Source organism: Lithobates pipiens, unplaced genomic scaffold, assembly GCF_037356315.1.
Source record: "Lithobates pipiens isolate NorthernLeopardFrog02 unplaced genomic scaffold, aLitPip1_a1.2 Scaffold_13, whole genome shotgun sequence".
Taxonomy (NCBI): domain Eukaryota; kingdom Metazoa; phylum Chordata; class Amphibia; order Anura; family Ranidae; genus Lithobates; species Lithobates pipiens.
In genome coordinates this window covers 352,678,590-352,693,500 of record NW_027507718.1, presented here as the reverse complement: position 1 = coordinate 352,693,500, position 14,911 = coordinate 352,678,590, and the positions used below count along the sequence as shown (strand labels likewise).

Genomic DNA, 14,911 nt, shown 5'->3' with positions numbered 1-14,911 from the left:
CAAACAAATTATGTGTACAGCAGCACCCAAAAACATTGAATGCATTATAAGTGCTTGGTTCACACCCATGCTTTCGATGAGGCCTGAGTCTGCTCAGGAACAGAAGCCCATTGTCTTGAATGAGCTGCTGTACCTGTCGAAAACTCAGGAAAAATGTCTTTGCGATTTTGCCCCATGCGATTTCCCACACCTGCACCACATGTTTAGAAGAGTGGGGGTGCTATTAAGAATGAATGGCAGCCCTGCACATCTGTAAAAGAGCAGTGTGTTTTGGCGATTCCCGCACCCACCTGCATAAGTGTGAACCTAGCCTAAAACAAACCAAAAAAACGTTGAATGTTTAATAGCCATTGATTTTGTTATTCATTTTTTTAGTAATTAAAGAGGGATTCCACCTACAAAAAAAATATTAAAAGCCTGCAGCTATAAATACTACAGCTGCTGACTTTTAATAAATGGACACTCAACTGTCCCGGGTTCCAGCGATGCCGACAGCCGAGGCCGATCGATCGGCTCTCGGCTGCTGTCGCCACCATTCTAGGTGAGGGAATCAGGAAGTGAAGCGAATCGGCTTCACTTCCCGGTTCCCTACTGTGCATGCGCGAGTCGCGCAGCGCAATAGGAATTGTCCGCGCTGTCTCTGGGACCCGTGTGTGTCCCAGCAGACAGCGCGGCAGGACAGGAAGAGGCATAGACTCCCACGGGAGTCTATGCCCAGAAGTCGGTGTAAATACCTGTCTTTGACAGGTATCTCCACCCCCCTCCCCCCTGAAAGGTGCCAATTGTGACACCGGAGGGGGGGGGAGGGATCCGATCAGCGGAAGTTCCACTTTAGGGTGGAACCCCGCTTTAAAGCATTTTAAAAATGGTTAACATTTGTCAACAATTAATAGTTGGTGATCAGAGAAACATTTTGTATGGTTTTATTAGTTATTGAAGAATACCATCTTAGTATAGGCACTTACAGGCTGTATAGAAGGACTTGTAACCTTCAGCACAAGAAACTGCCCTATTGAGAAAGTCGCTTACGTCGAAACATATTAGAACGGAGTCTGCGATGACGTCATCACACTTGCTAGATGTAGCTACGGGTACGTTTTCTTTGATGTGCCTTTATGTACTGATGCAACGTAAGTACCTTTCTGCCATTTGGTAAATAAATATAGTGGTTTTACACTAGGAAGCTGTGTTTTTGTTTAATATCTGTGGCTGAGTGAGATCGAAGATTATATTTGGGCCCTGCTGCACACTTAAATCTTTCCAGGTTGCTGCATGTAGATTTTTGAGAACCCTTTTAGCGTATATTGAGTGTGGTACACCTCTTATTATATGGGATCTTAGTATCCGCAACAGATGGTAAAACTGGGAGCAGATTTCACGAGGTGTCATTGAAGACTTTAAGCTTTATTCACAGCATGAAGTGGAATTTACACAATTAGGTGTTTTTACATCGTTTCAAATCCATTTGAAGATATATCGCAACAATTTTTGGTTTATTTTATTTCTTTATTTACCCTGGTGATCCCGCCAATAACACACTTCCTGTGCTAGGGTGTCTGCATTCTAGATGAAGTAGTAAAGCAGGCACATTTGGGTAGCAGCATTGTCAGTCTGAGGAGACGGTAGTGTTAGACTAACACATTTAGATGAAAATGATTAACAAAAGAACCAGCTAACACTTTACAGTAACAGTTTTTTGTTCTTTTGGGATAAAGGTTTTACATAAATGAATAAAAGTTGCCCACTGTAAGCACCCCTGTCTGTGTTAAATGGTTTGCCTCAACCCTCTAACTGCTACTTTGTCTGGATAGCTTGGTCTTTTAAAGGAAGTTGAAAAATAACAGACTTACTGGCCAGATCACCAGGTGAAAAAAAGAAAACAAATGCAGCACCACATCTAAGAACTGGTGAGCTGCAATTTACTACACATTTTAAATATATAAATATGATATTAGAAGATCAATAGACTTGTGTTCCTGTACAGGTAAATAGTTTTTGTAAAATAATGTGATCAGCAATTTTGCAGTAAAAACCAATAAAAAAGTAACCATTACAAAGCCTTGAGGAATTTGGGACGCTGTGTAAAATCTACAAAAAACAGATTGCAATGATTTGCAAATCTCAAACCCATATTTTATTCATAATAGAAATGAGAAAAATTGAAAGAAAAAGACCATTTTAAGAAGAAAAATAAGGTCATTTTGAAATTGATGGCAGCAAAATGTCTGGGAAAACAAAAAGGAGTAACAAAAAGCTGGAAAAGTAAGTGGTATTAACAAGGAACAGCTAGGAGAACATTATGCAACAAATTAGGTTTATCAGCAATAGATCAGTAACATGATTGGGTATAAAAAGGGCATCTTAGAGAGAGTCAGTGGCTCAGAAGACGGGCAGAGGTTCACCAACCTGTGAAAAGCTGCATCAAAAAATTGTCCAAGGCCAAAAACACAACGCCTGTCATTTTCAGGCCATCAGGCACCACAACGCTGCATTAAAATCAGGCATAGACATCACTGTATGGGCTCAGGAATACTTCCAATAATCACCGCTTGTGAACACCGTTCACCATGCCATCCAAAAGCTAAAGCTCTATCATGCAAAGAAGAAACCATCTGAACAGGAACATGATCCAGAAACGCTGCCGTCTTCTCTGGGCCAAAGCTCATTACAAATGTCACATTCTTTTTGGCAACCATGGCCTCCGAGTCCTTCGGACTAAAGAGAAAGGGACCTTCCGGCTTTATCAGTGCTGCACCTCTGATGGTATGGGGGTGCATTGGTGTGTATGGAATGGGAAGCTTGCACATCTGGAAAGGCACCATCAATGCTGAAAGATATATCCGGAATTTAAAAGCAGCATATGCTTAGGTAAAAATGGGACAACATTCCTCTCCCAAAATTCTAGCAACTGGACTCCTCAGTTCCCAGACATTTACAAAGTGTTGTTAAAATAAGAAGGGGAGCTACACTGAGATAAAGATGGTCCTGCTCCATATTTTTTAGAATTGGGATTGTACTTTATCATCTTTTTGTTGCCTGTCCCAACTTTTCTGAGATGTGTTGCTGCCATCAATTTCAAAATTACCTTTTTTTTTCTTAACCACTTGGCGCCCATACCATGTCATATGACGTTGTGGGCTTTGTGGTGTAATATCTGAAAGATGCCTGAGGCCACAGACATCATTCAGATATCAGCATTTTCAGCCGGCGATTCCCTGCACCATAAGAACGATCATAGCGGCTGTCGATTGATCGATCTTACGGACGGCGGGAGGGGACGCCCCCCCTTCCGTGCTTGTACCGCCTCGCTGCTTCCATCGGTGAGTCAGTCACAGGATCAGCCGACCCCCAGATGATACCATAGAGATTTTTGGCAAACCAGATCGTCCCTGGAGTCTCTATGATCGTTAGGAGGCCGGGCGCGATGTTATGACATCACGCCCAGCCTCTGCATTCAAAATAACGGCGCCGTTTTGGCTGGGAAACTAGGATCCTTTTATTTAAATTTTTTTATTTTTTTATCCCGGCCTAGAGGTGAGATATGGGGTCTTATTGACCCCATATCTCACTATAAATAGGTCCGATCATGCTATATTCCTATTACAAGGGATGTTTACATTCCTTCTAATAGGAATAAAAGTCATCAATTTTTTTGGTGTCAAACCAAAAAAATAAAAATAAAATTAACAATAAAAAAAAAAAAATGTAAAGCGCCCCTGTCCCCGTGAGCTCGTACGCAGAAGCGAACACATACGTAAGTCCCGCCCACATATGAAAACGGTGTTCAAACCACACATGTGAGGTATCACCATGAACAGGAATAATTCTAGCCATAGACCTCCTCTGTAATGCAAAACATGTAACCAGTAAAAAAATTGAAAGCGTCGCCTATGGGGATTTTTAAATACCAACGTTTGGCGCCATTCCACAAGCGCGTGCAATTTTGAAGCATGACATGTTGGGTATCTATTTATTCTGCGTATATTCCTCTTTCACATTATGCAAAAAAATTGGGCTAACTTTACTGATTTTTTTTAAAGCATGAAACTGTTTTTTTTTTCTGAAAAAAACTTGTTTGAAAAATTGCTGCGCAAATACCGTGCGAAATAAAACGTTGCAACGACCGCCATTGCATTCTCTAGGGTCTTTGCTGAAAAACACATAATGTTTGGGGGTTCTATGTAATTTTCTAGCAAAAAAAATATGAATTTTACATGTAGGAGAGAAATGTCAGAATTGGCCTGGGCGCGAAGTGGTTAAAGTGGTAAATTTAGAATTATGGTAAATTGTGAATAAAATATGGGTTTATGACATGTGCAAATCATTACATTATGGCTTTTTTTTTTTGCAAATTTATACAATGACCCAACTTTATTGGAGTTGGGGTTGTATAAACATGTCATACATCTGTGTCTTGTTTTGTCTACACACAGTACATCCAAAATTGCGATTGAACACCAAAATATTGTCTTGTTAAAGCGGAGTTCCAATCTGAATTTTTTTTTCACATTTTCCCAGTCCTTGATTAATAATGAAAAAATTTGGAGTGAAACACATTTTTTTTACTTCCCAGAAGTGCCCTTGCCTGTGCTCCTGAGAAATGCGAGTCATTTCCCAGGAGTCAGTGGGCAGGACTGTGTGAAAAAAAAAAAATCACATTATTTCCCAACAGGAAAAGCCACGATTTAAGGCAGATCTATGTTGCCATAACAACTGGGTGGGACCTTCCTCTGTCGCTGCCCGTTGTTATGGCAACTTGATAAACAATCAACGCGATGACCACCGGAGCATCGTGCATGTGCAAGATTTGAGAGGTGCATGCTGGTTACCCAGCATGCACCTCTCGATCGATTAGCCAGGAAGAGGTTGCGATTGGGCTTCATATGCTCACACTCATCATGGCAACGGCCAGAGGAGGATCAGCTAAATCGTAAGTTAAAAAAATAAAAATAAAATTATGATTACTATCCACTAGCATATACACATATAGTTTATGCGTGTTATTAATGCAGTGTGAGGGGGTGCCTGGAAAAAAAAATGCGTAAGGCCTGATGCATTACGCATCGCCAATTAGACAATCATGAAATACGAACACCAGAAATGTAATAAAAGTGTGACACGGGGTACGTATCACAACCATTTTATCCCAAAGAGTGTGTAAAATAAAATACTTGTTTTATTTTAGCTTTGGTTAGACTAGGGAAAGGTATGTTTGTCCCATCGGGGAGATTCCCCTTGGTACACAGGCAGCAGTCATTTTAGAGTAAGGGCAGTGTCTGTCTCCCATCAGAGAGTAAAGGGGAATCTTCCATCAGAGCCAATAAGGACAAATTGTGACCTCCAGTTTTCAGGCCTCGCTAGATCTGTCTGTTACAAGTTTACATATAACAGGTTTATTGTTGAAGCTCCTCCTACCCCATGCCAATACATGCCAATAGGTTAACTGTTTATTTTTTTAAATGTGGGATCTAAAGATACCAGTCCCCGCATTAATAGATTTGTATACAAACTGCACCAAGGTTAAATGCCGAAGAAGAAACAGATCTGCAGACAGTCTACCTATATTATTTTCCAACAGTATACAGACAAAGGAAGCCAACGCAAAAAGCACACATGGGTCTCAACGGAAGTTCTCTGAATGATTGTTTTGTCTCATTCATTTAACCAGATAAGTCTGTCTCTCCTGTAATGAGTGTTTCTTCCATGCAAAATGCTTGACATACAAAATTCAGGAGTAAAATTAATATTTAAAGAGGTCTGTTATGAGATCAATGCTGAGAGCCATCTGAAGATGCCGTTTCATGATTTATTCAAATAAAAGGAAAAAAAATAAAAAGAGGCAGCAGTGAATAGTGTTGGCTGCGTCATTTTACCTTATACATACGCACATTTCACAAATACAATAATGGTAATGCTACAGCGTGATGACAAAATGTTAAAAGAACTAAAAAAATACACAACAGAGAAAACTCTTTCCACAGGTTTTGTTATCTCACCAAGATGCTGATTAGGCAAGAGGGAACCATCTTTTCTTTTAAATTGCTAGCTGTCCAATTAGGGGGCCTTGTTCTTACCATGACAGCCATGCCTACAATACTTAGTGATAATTCACATTATTCTGGCTCATTTCTATTGCATTGAATATGCATGAGGGTAGCTTACTAAAACATGCTAATATGTTTTAATCAAATGTTTTTGCTTTCTTAATCATAAACAAGCTATTAAATGGTCATTAATACAAATTAAAATGCCTATTAAACTACCACTGCCAAAATAAGGCACAAATCATTTTTAATTAACAGCTTATTTTGTAACGTAGTCGTTTATGGTTTCACTTTTGTATAGATAAAATTAAAAAAAAGAAATAAATATACATGTACACTTCAACTGTACTATACAATGTCAAAATCAAAGGTTACTTTCTTAACAGACTACCCACTCCCCTAAATATTACATAGTTATATAGTTAGTAGGGTTAAAAAAAAGATATCAGTCCATCCAGTTAAATCTGAGAATGTGCGTGTAACTACCGTTTTCAATATTCTTGTATTCTGTGTTTGCCTCGAAACACCTAAAAAATTTTGAACTTATCTACACTCTCTGCTGACACACCACCAACTGTGGAAGGGAGTTCCGCATCCTCATGGCTCTAAAAGTAAAGAACCCCATACACAGTTTGACATTGACCTGTTTTCTCATTCAACTTCATTGTGTGGACGTGTGTGTTCTTTGGAAACCCAAGATTACAACGTTTCCTCCCAATGCTAGACTCACCATTTAAGGATTTTCTAGACTGCCATGTTTAATGTTAGCAGTTGTTCCTTCAAACCCCTTATTGGCTTTCTTGCCCTTCTCTGGACTCTCTCCAGTTCAAGCACATTGTTCCTGAAGATTGGTGAACGGCAAATATTTTACAAGCTCAACTAGTTTAGCTGTGTAATAGAATAATGAACACCTCTATATCATGCAGACATGTTTTTATGTTTCCTTTTTATTGGCGACGTGTGTTTTCCTGTAAGTACTTAAAATATTCTTTCAAATGGGCCTATAGTATTTGCCTATGAGTCACAATAAGAGCGACACTGTATAGCAAGCAACAAAACCCACGTATTACTATCTATCTTTTTAAGCACCATCCTAGTCTTAGTTAATGCCAGTTTTCTGAAATTCAGCCAGCATGTGGCTAGGTTCATCTGGCTCCCCTACCTAAAACTGCCACATTTGTTATAGCATTCCCAGGATAGATTAAGGCAGGGCTCGACAAAACCCAGGCACCAGGTCGCATTTGCGACTAGAATTAGCGAACTGGCGCCTGGGGCAGCACAGCTGGGGGTATGCTGTCTCCGCGGACCCCCCCGGCGCGATCGCGTCGGGACGCGCCGCCGGCGGCCGGTAATTTAGCCCCCGGCTTTGAGGCCTTCTACGATCCTATGGTTCCTTCTGGAATATGGCGCCCTCTTGTGGTGGCCGTTGGAATTACAACCAGCAATGCGAATGGATGCAATGCTAATTTTCCCTGCCTGCCAGACTATCTTCCTTCCCTTTACTCAGAACCCCTAAAAATTATATATATTTTATTCTAACACCCTAAAGAATAAAATGCTGGTCGTTGCAATACTGTCTGTCACACCGTATTTGCACAGCGGACTTGCAAGCGCACTTTTTTGGGGAAAATGTATTTAATAAAAAAAAAAAAAATAAGACAACAGTAAAGTTAGCCCAATTTTTTTTAATATTGTGAAAGATAATGTTGCGTCGAGTAAATCGATACCAAACATGTCATGCTTCAAAATTGCACCCGCTCATGGAATGGTGACAAACTTTTACCCTTTAAAATCTCCATAGGCGACATTTAAAAAATTCTACAGGTTGCACTTTTTAAGTTACAGAGGAGGTCTGGGGCTAGAATTATTGCTCTCACTCTACCGATCGCAGCGATACCTCACATTGCGTTCGCTTCTGCATGCAAGCTTGGTGGGACAGGGTGCGTTTAAAATATATATTTTTTTTTTTACTTTTATTTTTATTTTTTTCACTGTTCTTTAAAAAAAAAAAAAAAAAGTGTGTCACTTTTATTCCTATTACAAGGATTGTAAAAATCCCTTGTAATAGAAAAAAGCATGACAGGTCCTCTTGTATATGAGATCTGGGGTCAGAGAGACCTCACATCTCATATTTACACTAAAACACAATTGAAAAAAAATTTGTCATTTGAAAAAAATAAATAAAATGTCCCTCTAAGAGCTATGGGCAATGACTTGGAGACAGGTGAGGGGCTTGGGGCTATCTTCCCCTCACTCGTCTCCATGTCAGGCCAGGGACAGGTCCAGATCGCCGTCACGGACCCGGCTCCTAACTTTTTTAGCTGGCTCCTAGATTCCAAGCAAATTTGTCAACCCCTGGATTAAGGACATACTAAAATAAATAGGGACATTACTTTAAGTTTCTCCTTAGTACAGCTTTACTTTAATGTAATCATATCAAACTTAACCACTTGCCTACAGGGCACTTTCATCCCCTTCCTGCCCAGGCCAGCTTTCAGCACTGTCACATTTTGAACGACAATTGTGCGGTTATGTAACACTGTAAAAATGAATTTATATATTTTTTCACACAAATAGAGCTTTCTTTGGTATTTAAACACTGCTGTTTTTTTTTTTTTTTTTTTTTTACTAAAAAACTAAGAAAAAGGTTGAAAATAAAAAATAAAAAAAAGTTTAAAAATAAGTAATTTTTCTCCTTCACTGATGTGCGCTGATGAGGCGGCACTGATGAGGCACTAATATGCGGGACTTGTGGGCACTGATAGGTGGCACTGATAGGCAGCAATGACGTTGTCCCAGAACAAGAGTTGCACCACCCCGCCTCATTTGACGGTGGGTGGGTGGCAAACGGTTAAACAGCAGATAAAAGCACAAAAAATATTCCAACATTTTAAACAGCTACGTATAAGTGTCATCATACTGTAGATATGATGGCACCTTCCCATCTCTGTCCAATGTTTCTGGTCTGCAAGCAGAAATTTAATTACAAGCAGATTCCCAGTGCTGCCCACAGACTGCAAGTGCTGTACGGCTCTTGCTGAAACCATCTGTCAACACAAGATGAGCTGAAAAGACCTACAATTAATGAATAAATGGCATCCGAAATAATATTCTGCCACAACTACAAACTATGAAAAAAAAGTCCTAAAGCCAAAGATTCAGTGAGATCTGTCATAGCTGAAAAACAAATCTGGTGTCTAATTAGTGTGCATCGTGTACTACAATCCCAGCAATGGAAGTCATGTGTCAGACATTAATAGCTGCACGAGAATTGGAAACACATGGCACTTAACACTCACAAAAATCCCACTTTGCATCTATTACACTGGTCTGATTGTTCTCCTTGAAAATCCAATAGTCTTTTTATACCTCTACCCTCTTGGGTGTCTGGAAATCACGTGATCTGTACAGGAACCTAAACAGCTATTAGTGCTCTGGTCACCCTGGCTGTACAAAAGGATAATGCTGTCAAGGTCAGACTAAAATAGATGTGAGTCAGCTTTTAGATAAGTGAACTCAAGTTCAGAAAGAGAACAGGCAGTCATGGCACAACAATACTTTTATCACTTTCTCCAACTACATCTATTACATAGAGATAGCGCTCGTTCTCTCTCTAGATTAAATATATCTATAAAAATATTTATGAAATCTATACAACAATGAAATGTACGGCATTGCGTGCCAAATATTGGGTTAATAATGGCATTTTCGAGAAACCAAAAGACCCAGAGATCCAATGAGATAACAAAACTAAAAAAATTTTAAAAATTCTGGGTGTGTACAGTAAGAAATCGAAAGTCTGCTCCATGTTGACTTTATAAAAGAGAGTGTGAGACAGTGAGGGGTGGATGATGTGTTTTTATATTGCTGGGTTTAGTAGCACTTTAACAGCAGTATTTAGTCTCCATGCTTGTCTGAATATATGGCTATGTTACAGGCTGGAGCAACATATTTTATAGGTCACAAGTCAAAAGAGAGCATCATGAATAATTTGGAAGGTCACCAAATTAATAACAAAATGCTACAGTCCGCCAATACCTATTTTTGGGGCCGCAGTACTAACCAGTGCTATTACAAGAACTAGCAACACGCTTTTCCAAATAATGCAAAAGATTGCAATGATTTCTAAATAACTAGGCATCATGCATACTGGAATGTATTGCTTTATCTCCTGGACACCTTTCCTCCTGGCAGCAGCATTTTGGAAGAAAAAAAAACGCTTGACGCTTGTAAACACATGTAACACGTTTAGACCCCTTTCACACTGGGGCGCTTTGCAGGTGCTACAGCGCTTTACTTCCGACGCACCCACCGCCCCAGCGTGAAAGGGGCCTTAGGCACATCAAGTACGTAGGTGTTAGTTCATTTCATTGGCCATATTAATATTTTTTCTAGTCGTTGAAATAAATTAATTGTGCAATTAAATGTGCATAGCACTAACGTGCATTTAGACACGTTTACACACGTCAGGCATTTTCTTCCTACCAAAACAATGCTGCTCCTGGGCCTGCTGGCTATGTTTTTTTTTTCTGCCTCTAAACACCTATCTGTGCATGGACACATAGGCTAACATACAGGGGTGTTTAGAAGCAGTGTGCATGAGCCCTAAAAATCCAGGCAGCAGTTCCCAGGAGCTGCAGTTCAATAAACAGAGACCCGCTCCAGGTGTCTTAGCCTCAATATCTCCTCCAGCAACAGGTAACGGGTGCCAGTGTTCTGCCGAGAAGTGTCCCCCCATCGGATAGTGTCCGTCCCGTACTGCGCATGAACGGTGCCTGCGCACTTAATAGCACCTTCTGTCCTGAGGCCAGGTTCAAGTCCCACCATCAAGGTGGACATAGAAGATGTAAAACAGCACTTAGTAACAGGGCCGCTCGCCACGCTTCGGGCATGGCCTCGCTACGCTCTGCAAATTTTTATTCTAGCTCTATGTCCACTTGGATGGTGGGGCTTGAACCTGGACTCAAGGCAGAAGATACTATTAAGTGTGCGGGCGTCGTTCATCTTCGGAGACTCCTGGCGTCTCCATTGTCCTTCGTACTGCGCAAGCGCAGTACAGGACGGACAGTATCCGACGGGGACAGTATTCGACAAGACACTGGCTCAATATGCAAATAGCATATAGCAAAAAAAATTATCCAGATGACCGCACTCCAACAAAATTCTCTTTATTAATAACAATCCATACAGCAAAAAAGTATAAAAAGATTGCTAAATGTGTTACACACCAGAACTACTGGTGCTTACTCATAGCTGAATCTTATACTCGTGACAATGTATATACATATATCAATACATACAACATGGGCTTAATTGAAAGATTGAGAGATTGAGAGATTAGTATACACCCATTAGCAGTAGCAATCTGGTGCTCGTTAGTGCTAAAACAAATCAGCTGGAACCAAGATCTTCACAAATGCCATAACAGTCTCATTCTTGGTGATGCGGTTTAGGTAATTAACCCCAAAACTCAACTTCAATACATGTGTTGCTTAATATAAAGGTTTACCAGAAAAATACACCTCACCTAAGGATAAAAAATGAACAATAAAACCATCAAAAGAAAACAGGGCACATGTATTGGCATATGTTACATGTGTGCATTGAAAGCTGGGAGGACCTGTGACTCTAGTGGAGAACCCTTATATACAATATTGTACAAAATATCAAATGTTAAGTTTGTGAAAATGTCACCGGTGCCAATATTCCATACATGAAAATTGGCCCGTAGGGTTATCAGCACAGAAATTCCCCCAGCTTGATACAGAGCACTCCGAACACCATTAACAGGCTTAATCACCCGTGATGCTAACATTTTAACTGCCTTCCCAAAATAGATCAACTGAGTATGGAATATTTAGGTTTAAGATAAATGTATGCATCGGGGGCATGGAGAAGGACCATCGTTATGGTGTCTAGATGTATATACACAAATATGTGCAGGTGCACAACATTTCCAAAAATGTGTTTTATTTTATTTTGCTTAATCTTATAACCAGTGTAGTGGTACACATTGTCACTTCTACTGGTATAGATTTAGATCAAAGTGGTGAATGACAAACCTCATTGTCTCAAAAGCAAATAGTTGTGCATCCTATTGGAATTATCATGGAGACCCCGCTTTTAACCCAAGTAGATCGATATGGGAACTCACTCTTCATAATGAGTGACATCCCACTCGAAATTCATACCTGCCGGTATCCTAGTGTTTAGGAAGCAGATCCAATAAACCTCTCTTTTACATAGGATCTTGAACTTATCTCCTCCTCTAACTGGTGAAACAATTTTCTCAACTGAATGACTAGACCGGAGACATCTTTGTGGTGTATGTCATTCCATTGCCTGGCCACATTGGTGGTGTGATCTTATTGTATGTTGTATAAATGGTCCTGAAGCCGATCACGCAGTTGCAGTTCAATACTTGGAGGCTTTCAAAGCCATGGCTCATGCTTTCCCGGTGCCCAAGTGTACAGACCACATTGTGATTATAGAAGAGTTGTGGTTTGTTTTTCTGTGTGTCCACAGAAGCCGTGTGTACGGGGCATTACTCCGGTAAGCCTCCTTATGAACCGGTGGTGGTTTCATTGTCTGTGTCTTCACTCCAACAGCATGTGGAATCCCCTTTCTGGCTATATAGCTTTCTTTACTGTTTATCCATAGACTGTTGTATTCACCGTTTAAAAAACCTCTATATGATGGAACACGGACTTTAGTTTGGGTGTGAATTTCACATCACTTTTCACAGTTTTTATTTTTGTGGTCATTTCACAATATATAGTAGATTGTATATAAATGAATTTGTATCATCATGAATTTTTGAGCGATGCACAAAATGTTATTTTTTACTTACAAGGAAGAGCTGGAAGAACATTTTGCAACTAATTAGGTTAATCGCGTCTCAGAAGTAAATATAGGTAGAGGTTCTCCAATTTATGAAAAGCTGCGTCTAAAATTGGAACAATGTCAGAATATTGTTCCTCAACCTAAAATGGCAAAACTTTAAATACATATCATCATAAAATCTCTGCACAAAGGACATGGCCGAAACGCAATACTGTATGTAAAGAATTAAAAACAGGCCTGATTCCGTGATGGACATCACTGCATTAGTTCAGGACTACTACTTCCAAAAATCAGTCTGTGAACACGGTTTGCCATGCCACCCAAAAATGCAAATAAAAGCTCTATCGTGCAAAGAAGAAGCCATATCTAAACATGATCCAGAAACAATGTAGTCTCGTCTGGGCCAAGGCTCATTTAAAATGGTCTGTTGCAAAGTTGAAAACTGTTCTGTGGTTAAACAAATAGAAATCTGACATTTTTTGGCAACCATGACCTCCGCTCCCTCCGGACTAGAGTGACTAAAAAGAGGGAACTTCCGACTTATCAGTGCTCCGTTCAAAAGCCTGCATCTCTGATAGCATTGTGGTACATTAGTGCATATGAAATGGGCAGCTTGCACATCTGGGAAAGCCCCATCAATGCTGAAAAATATATCCAGGTTTTGGAGCAGCATATATTCCCAGACAATATCTTTTTAAGGTAAGGCCTTGAATATTGCAGCAGGACAATACTAAATTACATTCTGCATCTATGACAACAAGGCTTCACAGTATAATGGTCCGGGTGCTTAACTGGCCACCCGCAGTCCAGACCTTTCAGGTATCAAATATATTGGTCACATCGTGAAACAAAAAATACAACCCAGGGCTATCAAGCAGTTAGAATCCTATATCGGGCAAGAATGGGACAACATTCCTCTTCCAAAACCCCAGCAACCAGTCTGTAGACTCTGTCTGTTTACAGAGCGTTGTTAAATAAAGAGGGGATGCTACAATGTGGTAAATATGGTCCTATCCCAACTTTTTTGAGATGTGTTGCTGCCATCAATTTCAAAATTACCCTTATTTTTTTTTTCTTATAATGGTACATTTTCTCAATGTATGAGTTTATGAGAATAATTGCATTCTGTTTTTATGTAGCTTTTACATAGCATCCCAACTTTTTGGGACATGGGGTTGTAAAAAGAAAAGAAAGGGGGGAGGACAGGTAGAGTTTTTTTTTTCCTTTGCATATTTATCTGGTACTGCTTTATAACAAGAATGTACTATGTACAAAAATAAACTCTTACAACAGAGCTAGATTTTGCTCCGAACGACCAATCATTTTTTCTCTTTGTATATGGGGTATAAGTTACCCCCCCAAAAAGGGGGGGGGGGTGAAAAAAAACATGAGTAGAGGAGGATGGGCTTGCTAAAATGTGCGTGAATGGTGGGATAATGATAGCACTTGCCTAGCCAAGAGAGCTAATGGACCTTGGCTAATGCACAGCAATTTCTTTTAGACACCTGCCAAGTGTTTCCCATGACTCCAACTTTATGAAACTGAAAAAAAAAACCATCTTCAGTGGACGATATAGAGCACAGAAGGGTATACTCTGAAAGTCACAGCTCATTGTTCGTACAACTTAGACCAAAGAGGTCCTTTAAAAAGCAACAAACAATTCCCCACATATAGTTTGACTACTTACAGTGCTGGCTTTTCACACAAAAACGAAAGAAAATTATATGTTTCCTCTCTAAATTATTTTAAGAATATTCAACAATTTGGTAGACTGTAGATGTTTGAGAACAGAGTTCACACACAAAGCTTTATGTCCCTCTAAGGAGTTTGAAGGAAAAATATAAATGATTCTCTGATTATATACAACTCAAATCACTTTTCTTCTTTATGATCACTACCAGTCAAGTACTGTGCCTGCACTAAGGGTGGCCATAAACAGAGGATGGCTTCCTGGGAATAATGTGCAGGGTGACAATTGTACTGGATACTGTCAATGTATCTTGTAATGTAGCCAATGAGCATAA

At 39.9% G+C, this 14,911-nt stretch overlaps 1 protein-coding gene across 12 annotated transcripts in view; it reads right to left on the bottom strand.

The window, feature by feature from the left end:
* The window catches only part of RAPGEF2 (Rap guanine nucleotide exchange factor 2), a 383,922-nt gene that overhangs the window by 45,371 nt on the left and 323,640 nt on the right, over positions 1 to 14,911 (bottom strand). The window lies entirely within an intron of this gene.